The sequence below is a fragment of the Tenrec ecaudatus genome, chromosome 16, assembly GCF_050624435.1.
Source record: "Tenrec ecaudatus isolate mTenEca1 chromosome 16, mTenEca1.hap1, whole genome shotgun sequence".
Lineage (NCBI taxonomy): Eukaryota > Metazoa > Chordata > Mammalia > Afrosoricida > Tenrecidae > Tenrec > Tenrec ecaudatus.
The window spans coordinates 5,440,264-5,453,061 of record NC_134545.1 but is presented as its reverse complement, the minus strand read 5'-3'; the positions used below and the strand labels follow the sequence as shown (position 1 = coordinate 5,453,061).

At 56.0% G+C, this 12,798-nt stretch overlaps 1 protein-coding gene across 4 annotated transcripts in view; it reads right to left on the bottom strand.

Annotated features, from left to right (window-relative positions):
* PITPNM2 (phosphatidylinositol transfer protein membrane associated 2) overlaps window positions 1-12,798 on the bottom strand; it is a 138,224-nt gene that overhangs the window by 91,495 nt on the left and 33,931 nt on the right. For all 4 annotated transcript variants that reach the window (XM_075533940.1, XM_075533942.1, XM_075533941.1 and 1 more), the window contains exon 2: window positions 7,309-7,392. The gene's annotated coding sequence lies outside the window, so the exon portion shown is untranslated. The remainder of the gene's footprint in view (window positions 1-7,308; window positions 7,393-12,798) is intronic.

The window sequence follows — 12,798 nt, the reverse complement described above, 5'->3', positions numbered from 1 at the left end:
CCATGAACCAGGAGGCATGGCCTGGGGGCTGCCCATCACAGAGGGGAGGCAGTGTAGTGTGAGACCAGAACAGGCTGCATGTGGCCCAGGGGAAGCTCCTCACCACTGGGTGCAGTGATCTGTCAGAGGACACCTCAGTGAAGCCCTAAATGGCATTGAAAGGATAAGGTGTGATCCTCCTGGACGCCCCCGTGCTCCCTGTCTCCACCCTTGGGGAGCAGCCGGCTTCCGGCATGACCCAGCTCTCACGCCCCTTTGACTCCACTCTTCAACAACCAGGGAACTCTTGCCAGCCTCAATCAACCACGTCTGCTCCACCTTCTTTTCTCTCTGGTAAACTCCTCTGCATCCTTCAAAGCCCAACTGGAATGCCCCCTCCTCTGTGAGAGCCTCCTCAAACGGCCAGCACTTCCCACTCTGCTCTAGCCACACCGTGCCCCCTTCCCACGGCACCTTGTGCTCTCACCTTCCCCAATGTATCCCATTGCCCAGCACTGTCAGCCTCTGCTGGTGAAACAGAGAACTGCTCACCAGGAGCTGCAGTTTCCCCTGCCCCCTCCCCACCCCCCCGCCCCCCTCCTCTATGCAAATATATCCATATATTTACCTCTTTGCAAAGCTGAGAGAAGAGGAATCAGGTGTGCTCCAGGCCACCTTGAGCTACAGGGTGACAGCTGTGACCCTGGGGCACATGGAATAACTCCTACTCCCAAGGCTGGGGGGAGGAGGGCTGAGGGGGGCAGCAGGCACCGAGAACCACGGGCTATAGCTGCAATGGGGTGCTTCCAAGAAAGTCTCCAGTCCATGGTCCTGGAGGGGATGCCATCTCCCTGAGGGAGCTGAGCTGGGTAGAGGAGACCAGGAGGAGACGTCCAGGTACACAGGTACCTGGCCTCCGCCTGGGTTTAAACTCCCCAGGGCCCACAGCTCAGATCCCTCCAGCTGCCCCTCCAGTCAGAGAAAGAGACTGCCAGGTGGGACAGGGCGCACTGAGGGAGGGACCAGAGTGACAACCGCCCCACCTTCTGTATGCCCTGCATCCACGTCTATAGAAATAATCACAACTGGGACCCTTAGGCAGCCCTTTCGAAGCGTTTCACAGACCAACAGGACCTCATAGCAGCTGTACACAGGGGTTCCCAGGCTGCACATCTCTATGGGAGCAGAAAGGCTCATCTTTCTTCCCAGGGGAGGGTTTGAACTGCCGCCTTTGTGGTTACCAGTCCAGCATTTACTCCTTCTCACCAACATGAGGTTGGGACAAATACGTGTTTTTCCCATTTCACAGATGAGGACACTGAGGCAGAGAGGAGATGGTGCCCACCTGAAGTCTCTCTCTGCCAGGATCTGAACCCAGGAAGTTGGGTCCTGGAGCCTGCGTTAACGACCATCCCGTACAATCATCCACATGGACCCTTGTACAGAGATGCAATGAACACGGTCAATGTCATTGGTGTCACTGAACTCAAACACATGGAACATTCTGAATTGGTAATTGTTGTGCTTCATAGGTCTACTTATATTAGTTACAGCGAGTGTGAAAGAGAAACACAAGATAGTATAGCCACATTGAAACAGTCTAGTAATTCTCAAGGTTTTCAATCCAAAAACCAAGCTCATTGAGAGCACGCAAGATGGAGGCGACATGCTCCGCAGCCCCGGGTTTCCAAGGCTATCCATCTGTACAGAAGCAGGCTGTCTAGTCTTTTTCTTGAGCGGCAGCTGAGCTTGCTTAAGTCACCTTGTCACCAGGGATCCTCAGTCACCGTGTGACCCAGCAATTCCACTCTGAGGCACAGCACCTGGAGGCTTGTGGGCAGGGGCGCCAACAGAGAGACCGATGCCCCCAGCAGCGGACAGGTGCCAACCTGTTCCCAAGTGGTGAAGGATACACAGCACATGGCCCATCCCCCACCCCCCCCACAGAACATTCCTCAGCCAGGAAAAGGAACAACGTTCTAGTGTGTGCTCCAACACGGACGACCCTCTAAATACGCCACAAGAGGACATTGGCCCCATCCCTATGAAATGTCCCGAACAGGCAACCGCACAGCAACACAAAGAAGATGTACAATTGCCAGGGCCGGAAGGAGGAGGGAGGCTGGGGGTGTGGCTAAGGGGTGGGCTGCTTCAAAGTGAAGAGAACATTTTGAAGGTGCCGGTGGTACGGGGTGCACACCAGAGCACCTGTGGTGGTTAGGGCCGTCAAGTCACCTCCGACTCACAGCGCCCCCCTATGTCCAACAGAAGGAAGTACTGTCCAGTCCTGCACCAGCCTCACAATCACGGTGACGTCTGAGCCCACTGCTGCCACCACTGTGCCAATCTGTCTCGGGGAGGCTCTTGCTATTTTTTGTTAGTTGGGGGCTCGTACAATTCTCATCACAATCCACCTACACATCCATTGTGTCGAGCACATTTGTACAGTTGTTGCCATCACCACTCTCATAACATTTGCTTTCTGCCTGAGCCCTTGGTATCAGCTCCTCATTCTTCCCCTCCCTCCTCGCTTGCCCCTCCTTCATGAACCCTTGATAATTTACAAGTTATTAATTATTATTTTGTCATATCTTACACTGGCCGTCCCCCTTCGCCCACTTTTCTGTTGTCCCTCCCCAAGGGAGGCAGTTACATGTAGATCCTTGTTATCGGTTCCCCCTTTCCAACTCACCCTCTCTTCCTATTTTTCACTGCCCTTCTACTCTAGGATGATGACACCCTTCTCCAGGGATGGGGGGTGGGGAGTGGGCAGGGTGATGGCTACGGGGTTTCTTCAGGGTGATGAAAATGTCTGAATGTGCCTGTGGTGGGGGGTGCACACCTGGGCACACTCAAAACACCACACCTGCATTCTCTGTGGGAGAGTTACGTTAGAGTGAAGTGGTTAGAAACAAAACAACTGTGTGCAGACCCGGAGCTGTGCAGGCCCCACCCAATGCAGGCAAGACAAGGGGGGACCTGCTTGGCTCGAGGAATCCGTGGTTTGTTCCTGGTTGCTGTGGGGCCATGGTCACTACCCTGACACCCTTTGGCCACTTCTCCGTGCAGGTCCTGTGCCTGCCTCGTGCCACACAGTTCCCTGGAGTCAGCAGGTCCGGCCGGCGTGGCACCTTTGCAATGCGCTCTCAAACCCCAGTCCCCTGGCCTCTGAGCCTCTCTAACGCCAGTGGGCTCTCCATTAGAACCGGCCAGAGAGGAAGAGGAAGCAGGGAGGCGGCGAGAGGGGGCTTTAGCACTGAGCACCCAGGGTGCTGGCCACCCACACACCCAGTGTGCAGCGGAGCACAGGCGCACTGCCTCCAAAGGCCTGGCTGCGAACCTCACGGCTCAGGGACCACAGCTCGGCCTCCTGCTTGAAAACACAGTCTGTTCTTGGACAAGAGGCAAACATCTCCAAGCAGATGTGAAGAGGGAACAGTACATCGACCCTGCAGACTTACACATTGTTTAATCGTAAGAGAAGTAGATAACTTGGCTGACAGATTAACAGGGGGTCTCGAGGGCCTAGACAGGTGTGAACAAGAATCCTCCCCAGATATATCCCTGGGTCGTGGCCCCAAGGGGGAGTTTTACCCCAGTTAGTGGGGGCATGACCCTGCCCTCCTTAAACTTCCCCCACAACAGGAGGGACAATGGCCTCCTCTGTGCGTTCTCTGCGGCCGGCAGTCTTCTGACACCAAAGCCAAAGGTGACACCACATGAAAGCTAGAGACTCACAGGCAACGACCATCCCGACCGCACGCCAGCACACTGCCTCCAAAGGCCTGTTAGCAGTTCTGCCCTGAGAGCCAGGCCCGGGTGGGCGCACCAGGCAAGGGGCGTGTGGAACATGCGCACACAGGAACAGCAGAGCCACAGAGCGCTGCAACCCACAGCAACCGAGACCAAACCCAGACAATGAGTTCTGGGGAAGCCAAGACCTAAGCAGACAGGCAGAGCGGGTACGGTACCTGGAGGCGCAGGAGCAGGAAGAACCGGAGAGGTGCAGGGAGTCCTCACCAGGGGAAGGAGAGTCCGGCACACTCCAGCCACAGCCATCTGAGCATTCTGCCCCACGTCCTGAGCAGTACGTGGCACACATGTGTCAGAGTGAGTTGTGTCTGCACGCGCACACGTGCCAGCAAATGTGTACAACTGTATGTGCTCATATGAAAGGGCTTCAAAACATTGGTGGGGAAATTCCAGTATCTTTTCATTCAATTTCCCACTCAAGTTTTTAAGTACCCTCACAGGTGCATACACATATATGTGTACAAGTATGTGTGTGCGTGGGTGTGTGCATCTGAATGGGTAAGAATATGTACACACACACGCCAACATCTCATCAACAGACAAAACGAAGAGGGAGAAGGCAGAGGGCACCTGCCTGGTGACTGTCGGTCGGACTCGCCTCTCCTGATTCTCCCCCAGGTATCGTGGGCGACAGCAGAGACCCTTGACTCAGTGCTGCACCTCCAGGGAGCTGGAAGGTCAGCTCGGGTGCAGGGTGAGAAGGGCCCGGCCAGGAGGCTGCGGGGCAGTGCAGTGTGTGTCCGTCTGTGTGTCAGTCGCTGATGTGGTTTGTGGTCCCTTTGGCTGCATTAGCTGGCTTCCTCCCCAGAGGTGGCCTGTCACAGTGACAATGGCAGGAAGTGCTGCCTGCCTCCTCCGCACTGCGGCCCCTCCAAGGGCTCCACCTCCCCAAGGGGAGACAGGAAGGAAGCCCCTGCTGAGTTCGGCTGACAGCAGATGTTGTGAGCCCACTCCAAGGCCACTCAGGAGCTACATCCGTCCAATCTGCCCTCCCAGGGGGCTGCATGGATGCCCAACCCTCTGGGTCACCGGATGCAGGAAAAAGCCTACTGTGCCCGCTCAGGAGACAGACAGCCTTTCCACCTTAATAACAAAAGCATGAAGCTTCTCTGAACTACACCCTTCTAAGAGCTTCTCCCCTGCTACCTAGTGAGGAGCAGGAAACAAGGAGGGAGCAAAGAAAAAGGAGGGGGAGAAGGGGAGGAGGGAGAGAGTCAGGAGGACTGGGACAGGAGGAAGGCAGGAGAGGAGAGAGGAGTGCCTTTGCCTTCCCAGCCCCTGCCGGCCCTCAGGTGCTCCAAGTCCTTTGCTTCCCTGTAGCCACAGGCCAGGAGCAGTGCCCATTGTGCTCGGGGGCTGGGCAGCTGAGAGCATCTCTAGACTCGGGGCAAGGGTAGCAATATAAAGGCAAGTTGCTCACAAGGAAAGTTCCCAGGATGAGGGTAGATGTTCCAGGAAGCCTGGGACAGAAGTTCTAGCCCAAGTACTGGCAGCTGGCTGAAGCAACACAGAGAAAACAAGGGGCTGGCAAGTGGACCCAATGTGTGTCAGACAGAAGGACTGAATGCTATGGGGTCTTCGTGGCTGCTTTTCCAGAAGCAAGTTGCCAGGCCTCTAGGTGGACTGCACCCTCCAGCCTTCCCGCTGGCACCACCCTGAAACTCCAGCCAGCTGATGCCCCAGCGACGCTGACTCGGGTGACCCATCCCTATCAGAGTGGGACCTCTACGGGGTGCAGTGTCTGCTTTGGAGAAGTGGATGACCAGCTCTATGACTGAGGCACCTCAGATGGGCTTGAGCCTCCATTCACACCCCCCAGGGACACTGACACACAGGCATGAGCACCCAGGTGGCAGGCTGGGAGGAAGGCTCCGCAAGGAAGTGACATTGAGCCACACAGCTGCAACACTGGCACAGTACATGGGCCCCGCCCATGGCGTCCTCCAGAAAGGTTCACTGGCTCTGTGGATGGAGCGAGGAGCCCTGGGACTGGACTGCCAGGCCTGCACCTCTTGTGTCATTGAGTTGACTCTGCCTTGTCGCATCCCCATGGGCTTCCTCAGCTGTCATCTCGGTGGAGCAGATGGCCACAGTGTGGGTCAAACACCATTGCGGGCTTAATCGTTGTACCACGTCGGTACACAGCGGGGAGGGTGGGGAAGGGCTCTGCTGGAGCAGGGTCCTTTGGGATGAGGACAGCACATCAGAGCCCCTGTGGTGTCCATGTTTCGGGGGCAGAAAAGCTGACTGGGACCCTGCCCAGAGCTGAACCCTGTAGAAGCCGAGGCCGAGAGGAGCTGAGAGCCGGGGCCCACCCCTGGCCCCAGGCCGCCCCCGGGTGCCAGGACACCTTGGAAAGTGAATTAAACACAACAGCGACAAAACACAGCAGAGTACTCTCCCTTCTTTAGCACTTGGAGGCCTTTTCGCTGCGGCTGAGAAGGCTGAGCAGAGAGAAGAAAACAAGCTGGCCCGGGGGTGGCAGGAGGAAGAGGCTAGGGCAGGGAGGGGGCCTGCCTGGGTTGGCCCTGAAACCAGGCTCCACTTCTGCCGCACTGGGAAAATACGCACTCTGCTGTCCCGCCAAAAAGACTCGGGGCCCAGGCTCCATTCTAGACTCCGCTGTGGGACTCTGCTGAGATCTCGGCCACCTCGGCACCTCGGCACCCCCACCCTCCTGCAGAGGGCTTGTCTGGTCTCCTAGTCTGTCTTGGCCAGGGAGCACCTCTGAAACCCTGTCCGAGTCTCAGCAGCACATGATCCTTCCCTGAGGGACGGCGGGTCGTGGCAGTGTGTAAGGTGCACTGGCTAGGGTCCTGTCTAAGCATTAAGCACACTCCACTCACAGCCCCCACCCCCACAGTAGGACAGGCAGGGCAGAACTGCTCCCTGGGGTTTCTGAGACAGAACACCTTTATGAGAACACACTACCTCATCTTTGTCCTAGAGTGGCTAGTGCATTTGAACCACCGACCTCACGGTTAGCAGCCTAATACTTAACCCACCATACTACCGGGGCTCAGCCCAAGCACTACAAGGTTCCATTTCTTATCCAGGTGCCACCACTGGCTCACAAAGGGTCCTCAGACAACAGCTCCTGACACACCGCCCCCTGCCCCCAACCCCCAGCATCAGGCTCTTGTCTGTGGGTGTGTGGCCTGATAGCACCAGTCAGCACCGAGGAGGGGGCACAGGAACATGGTGACCCATTACCAAGGCCCAAGCCCCCAGAGCCCCTGGAAGGAGCTGCCATCTGCAAGAGCAAGGCTAGTTATGGGGTCAGGGAGGGCCAGGCTGAGCCCCAGAGCAAACAGCAGAGGGCCATAGGGGTGCCCTGCATGGGGTATCACTGGAGGAGCGGAAGTGGGGCCAGAGGTAGAGTCTCAGAGGTGTCAGGACCTGCACAGTCTACCCTGCATTAATTTCTAAGGAAGAATATGACAACAAAACCCACACCCCAAACTCCAAAGGCTGGGGGGGCCTCAAGGCCTCCACCCAGGAGGCCAGGGTCCTTACCTGGATCTACCTGCAGAGGCTCCACTGATGCTACTGCCACAGGAGAAGGAAGGTATCGGGGACCAGGTCGCAGGGGCCAGCATCCTGCAGGGAGAAACCCAGTGGGAGAGAGATGAGACCTGCTGGCCTGGACACCTTGTTTCACAAGGGACCCCATGTGGGGCAGGTATGGAGCAAGGACCTGCCCCACTTGGACCCAGTGTACCCCACAGAGCCTGGGCCTCTCTCAGGCTCCCAGGAACGCAAAACCTCCCTGCCACTGAGTCGATGCCAACTCCCAGTGAACCTATGGGACAGGGTAGAATGGCCCTTGTGGGTTTCTGAGACTGTAAATCTATGGTAGTAGAAAGCAACAGCAGCTGGTATTTATGGGGCCCATCTTGAGCTATCAGACACCCACAGAGCCCTCTGGTCACCCATGCACCCCTCTAGCAGTTGAGTTTGCAGAGTGATGGTAAAACAGAGCGAACAGGAGGGAGGGAGGGAGGGAGGACTCAGGTCTCTTGACCTCAGACAAACTTCCAGGCAGGGCCGTGCAGGTAGGGTGAGAGCTGAGGACAGTGCACTAAGCAGGATGGCTTAGGGGGAGAACTCCGTTTCTGAGGGGTTTGGGGACCTGCCAGTGCCTGAGATAAGGGACAATTCACAGAGGACCAATACAGCCTTCCCAGACCAGGGCTTCCGCAGAGACATGGAACCTTCTAGTCCTCACAGCCCACACCTGCACAAACTCCAGCTCAGCCCCACTCCTGCCACCAGCCTCTTGCATTCAGACACAGTGGGCAGCTGCCTGGCAGCACTTCCAAGGAGCTCGGTAAACAAGAGTCTCCTTCTGGAGTATCCAGGACTGGTACCCAATCTCGGGGCTGCTCTAGCCATGGAAGCACCCAGACACAGGCTGAGCCATAGGGCCAGGCAGCTCTACAAGGGTCAAAGGAGGCTTGGGGGCTGGCAGTGCTGGATGGGCAGGATACTGTACAGACTCCTAGGACCAGCCTTCAGAGCCAAGGCTCGCTCTGTCCCCAATCCACAGGGCCACACGATATACCCACTTGCCCCACGCCGACAGAGTTCCCAGCCACAACCCTGGGTTTCAGACTGCCTCACCACCACTCCAAGTAGCCTCTGTGGCTGTGGAGAAGTGCAAGTGGCTCAGGTGAAGGTTTGCTAAGTGCCAGATCCCCATCCACCCCGGATGCCTCAGAGCTGGCCAGGCCCAGCTGACACCCACCAGCAGAAGTAGGTCATCAGGTCCCGTCTCCCACTCATAGTGACCCATGTGACAGAGCCAAGTTGTCCCGTATACTTTCCAGGCTGTCAGGTTGTCCCCCCACCAGCGTTATTATTGTCAGGAGCCTTTGACACCTTCCCGCTGCAAGTGGTTTCCTACCCAGAGGGACCCTGTCTACACAGCACAACGAAACCCTGCCCGGTCCCGAACCATCCTCACGGTCGCTCCTCTGCTTGAGGTCATTGTTGCCGTCACTGTCCGATCCATCGCACTGAGGGCCTTCCTCTTTTTATCTGCCCTTCCAGTTTACCCAGCATGACGTCCTTCTCCAGGGACTGGTCTCTCTCGACAGCATGTCCAAAAAGGGGCATTCTGGCCGCGCTCCTTCCCAGACAGATGTGCTTGTTCTTCTGACAGTTCATGGTACTTTCAATATTCTTCACCAGTGCAATTCAAGCACAGTTCAAACGCATTGGTCGACTCTTCTTCAGTCTTCTTCACTTAACGTCCAACTTTGACGTGCATGTAAAAATACCATGGCTTGGGTCAGGCACGTTGAGCGAGTTCAGACCACCCACCTGGCGTCATACACTTAACTGTGTCCCACCAGGGCTTGTGGTAGCACCCTGGGGAGGGTGCACTCATGGACATGAGGGCGCATTGCCTGGGCATCATCCTCCTGCCCACATGCCACGGTGAGTAGTCGAGCAAACATCCTTCACACGGTGGGGTGCTTTCGAGCTCAGGACAGCGTGCTGTGGCCTGGGGCACCTCAGGGACATGAGAGGGCCTCATTTACGCGGCGTCTCCAGGAGGGTGGGAGTGTAGACAAGGGGTGTGGCGTTTGTGATCATGGAAGAGTAGTTTGCCATAGATGTGCTCTGTGTGAGACCCTATCTGCACAGACACTGAAAACTGCCTGCCTGTCTGCCCCTCGGCTCCAGTGCCTGTCTGGACGCTTCTGGGAAGTGGTTAAAAAGCAACAGCATAACTACTTGTCCAGTCAGCTCTGACTGGCAGAGTGGAACTTTGCTCATAGGATTGTCAACGGCTGCCAAGAGTCAGGCTTTTCTTGGGAGACGCCTCCAGGTAAACCCACCTCTGTCTCCATCAGTCACATGAGCCAATTCCTTAAAATAAATCTTTCTCTTACTCCCCATCTATGTATAGGGGGGGCGGGGGGGGACTCACTGCCATCCAGTCAATTCTGACTCATGGTGATCCTAATAGAACAGGGTAGAAATGCCCCTGTGGGTTTCCAAGACTGTAACTGTTTATGGGAGTAGAAAGCCTCATCTTTCGCCTCTGGAGCAGTTGCTGGTTTCAACCTGCCGACCTTGCAGATCACAGCCCAACGTCTAACCACTGCACGCCAGGGCTCCAGTAGGACACACAGAGGGACAGAAGTAAGTCCTGGAGGTGCAATGGTTTAGTATGTGGCTGCCAACAGAAAGGATGGCAGTCCACACACATCCACCAGCAGCTCCAGGGGAGAAAGACCGGGCCATTTACTCCTACAAGGAACACGGCCCCAGAAGCCCCATGGGGCAGTTGACTCTGTCGCATGGGACTCAATGGCCCCAACTAACAACTACAATGATGGAGAGGAAGAAGGCTCCTCTCTCCCACAGTGGCTCTGTTTCTCCAGCAAACGCTCTGACCAATGGACCGAGTGTTTTGGAAGCCCTGGTAGGGCCAGCTTGAGGAGAGTGTCCACAGGCAGCAGTGAGCTGAGGTCTGGCCCTTGGAGTGGGCGGCTGACACGAGCCTCCCAGGAGGAGGTGGCCCTGAGTTGCCGATGGCCTCCAGAAAGCAGAGACCACTCAGGGTGCTGCTGTTTGCCAGGATCAAAGAGAAAGCACTCTGACCCATATGTTTGGCATCTAAACCTGCATGAGACCTCATGAATTACCTGGAAAATCGCGGGGCGGTGGGGGGAAAGTTGGGCAGGGGACAACCACAGAGAAGGCAGCGCTGTTCTCCTGAAGACGTGGCGGGCCCTCGCCTCTGCCTCCGCTGGCGACGTGAGTTCCCAAGAGGATCTGTTCCTCCATATAACTTCTATTAATAAAATGCCAACCTCTCCCGTCCTCACTAAGCAAACGCCAAACACACACTTCGCGAGTGCCATGTGGAGGGAGTGCCGAGGGACTAGCTTGCCCAGAGGACCACATGCTGCAAGCTGCCTCCAGCTGGATGGATCAGCTCCGAGAGAGGGAGCGGAGCTACTGAAGTTGAACACTTCTTTCGATGCCTGTGGACATGGCGACTGGAGGCAGTTGGCTGACAAATGGACCCAAAGGGGGCCACAGTAGGAGGTGACCAGTGTCCAGGGGCCGAGGGCAGGCCAGGGCCACACTGCAAGCTCCCGATGGCTTTGCTGGGCTATATTGTTGTGGGTGGTGCTGTCTCGTAGCAACCTTGTGTGACAGAATGGGGGTGCCCATTGGCTTCCTCAGCAGCGACCTTTCTGCGAGCAGACAGGCAGACCTTTCTCCTGCTGAGCTGCTGCTGGTTGGCTTCAAGTGGCCGACCCTTTAGTGAGCAGCTGCGCCCTTAATGGGGGCCCCACCAGGGCTGGAGACTGTAATTAACCTATCATAAAGCTCACCCTTCAAAAGCGTATGGGCAGGGAGGTTTTTAGTATTTCACAACTATTTTTCAGGACTCCAAAAAGCAGCTGCAGGTGCAGTGGCATTTGGGCCTGGCTCCCTCTCCCTCCAGCTTTGGAAACCCTGGCCTGTACTGTCTCTGGATTTGTGTCCTCCGGGTACTGTGCAGCTCTGGAGCCATCCACTACGGGGCCTTTCGTATCTGGTTTCTTTCACTCAGCACGTTTCCCAGGTTAGAGTTTCATCCCTTTGTACAGCCAGAGACTGGCCCGCTGCGCACACCTCAAAGGTCTGATAGCAGCTCACTTTATTGCGCCTTCCAGACAGTTGCAGTCTCTCCGTCTCGCAGCGCCATTCCCACTTCGAGTCTCTGGGTGCTGCTTACCAGGCTTCACACTTTCCCATCGTGCTTTTGTACACCTCATGGGCCCACTTCCTTTTTCTATGCACAGGGAGCCAAGAGACTCGCTGTGTTGTGGGGATCCGGCCCCACTGGCAACAATCTCCAAGGTCTCTTTGTCTGTCCAACAGCTGAACGGTTTCCACTCCATGAAGAACGCAACAGCAGACACCCAAAGGGACCCTGAGGACAAAGTCGAAGTCCTCCGTAAGGCTTTTGAGGCTGTTAATCTTTGAGGATGGTGCAGGAAGGGACAGTGTTTTGTCCTGTGGTGCATACGGTCACCCTGGGTCATAACTGACTTGATGGCACCTGAGGACAACAGCAACAACTGCCTTGTCTTTCTCCCTCGGATCAACACGTAGGTTTCAACCTTGCACCTTTGTCAGTTTGCAGTGCCAGCAGGCGTCCTTGAACTTAATAATTGTTCAGTAAAATAACTGCACTTCACTTAGAATAATAAATGGGTACACCCTTTCCGTAGCTCCCCAAACCAGGTGGCTCAAAGGGGGTAGAGGCCAGGGCTGGGTAATCCATCCAGAGCTGCCTCTGCACAGACACCCTGCTTTGTTCTGAAGGCATGTCGGAGGGGAGGAGGGCTGGCTCCAGGGTCCCTTGGGAAGCAGTCAAACCGTGTCATGTGAGAATAGGGTCCAGCTAGGCCCCGTCTGGCCCTCCTCTGCTGTTTGCTAAAGGTGTGCCTTCAGGAAGCCAGGAACTGAGAAAAGTGGCTTCTATTACTTTAGTGGCCACTCCACTAGAGGGGGAGAGAAGTGCTGGGTTGAGGGCTGTAACAGAACTGACATTCTGAGCACCCCGTTTGCAGAAGGCTATGGATGACAGTGAAAGCCCCAAATCTATCTGCAAATCCCTACAAACCAGCCATCCCAGGGAAGGGCAGTATCTCTCGGGGCTTGCCTGGGTGTGTCCTTGATGGACATCGTTGTGCTGGGGTCACAGTACTGAGGGCCGCAGAGTCATGAGTCATGCATGCCCTATCAGTCTTGCCCTGACTGCCTTAGTCAGACCAATCTTATAAGCTCTTCTAACTAATGTAGTGTACATGTCCCAATCATGACCCTATTCCTGCTTCTTTTGTCCGAAAGGCACCTGTGATGTATTGATCTGCCACCAGTCATGCATTTGTGAGTTTCCTTTGTTCCACACCTTAGGCAACTGTCGTCCTGCCTGTGGGTCCGTGGACACCATGATGACCTCGTGCTCATGGCCACGCTCATCCAGACAAT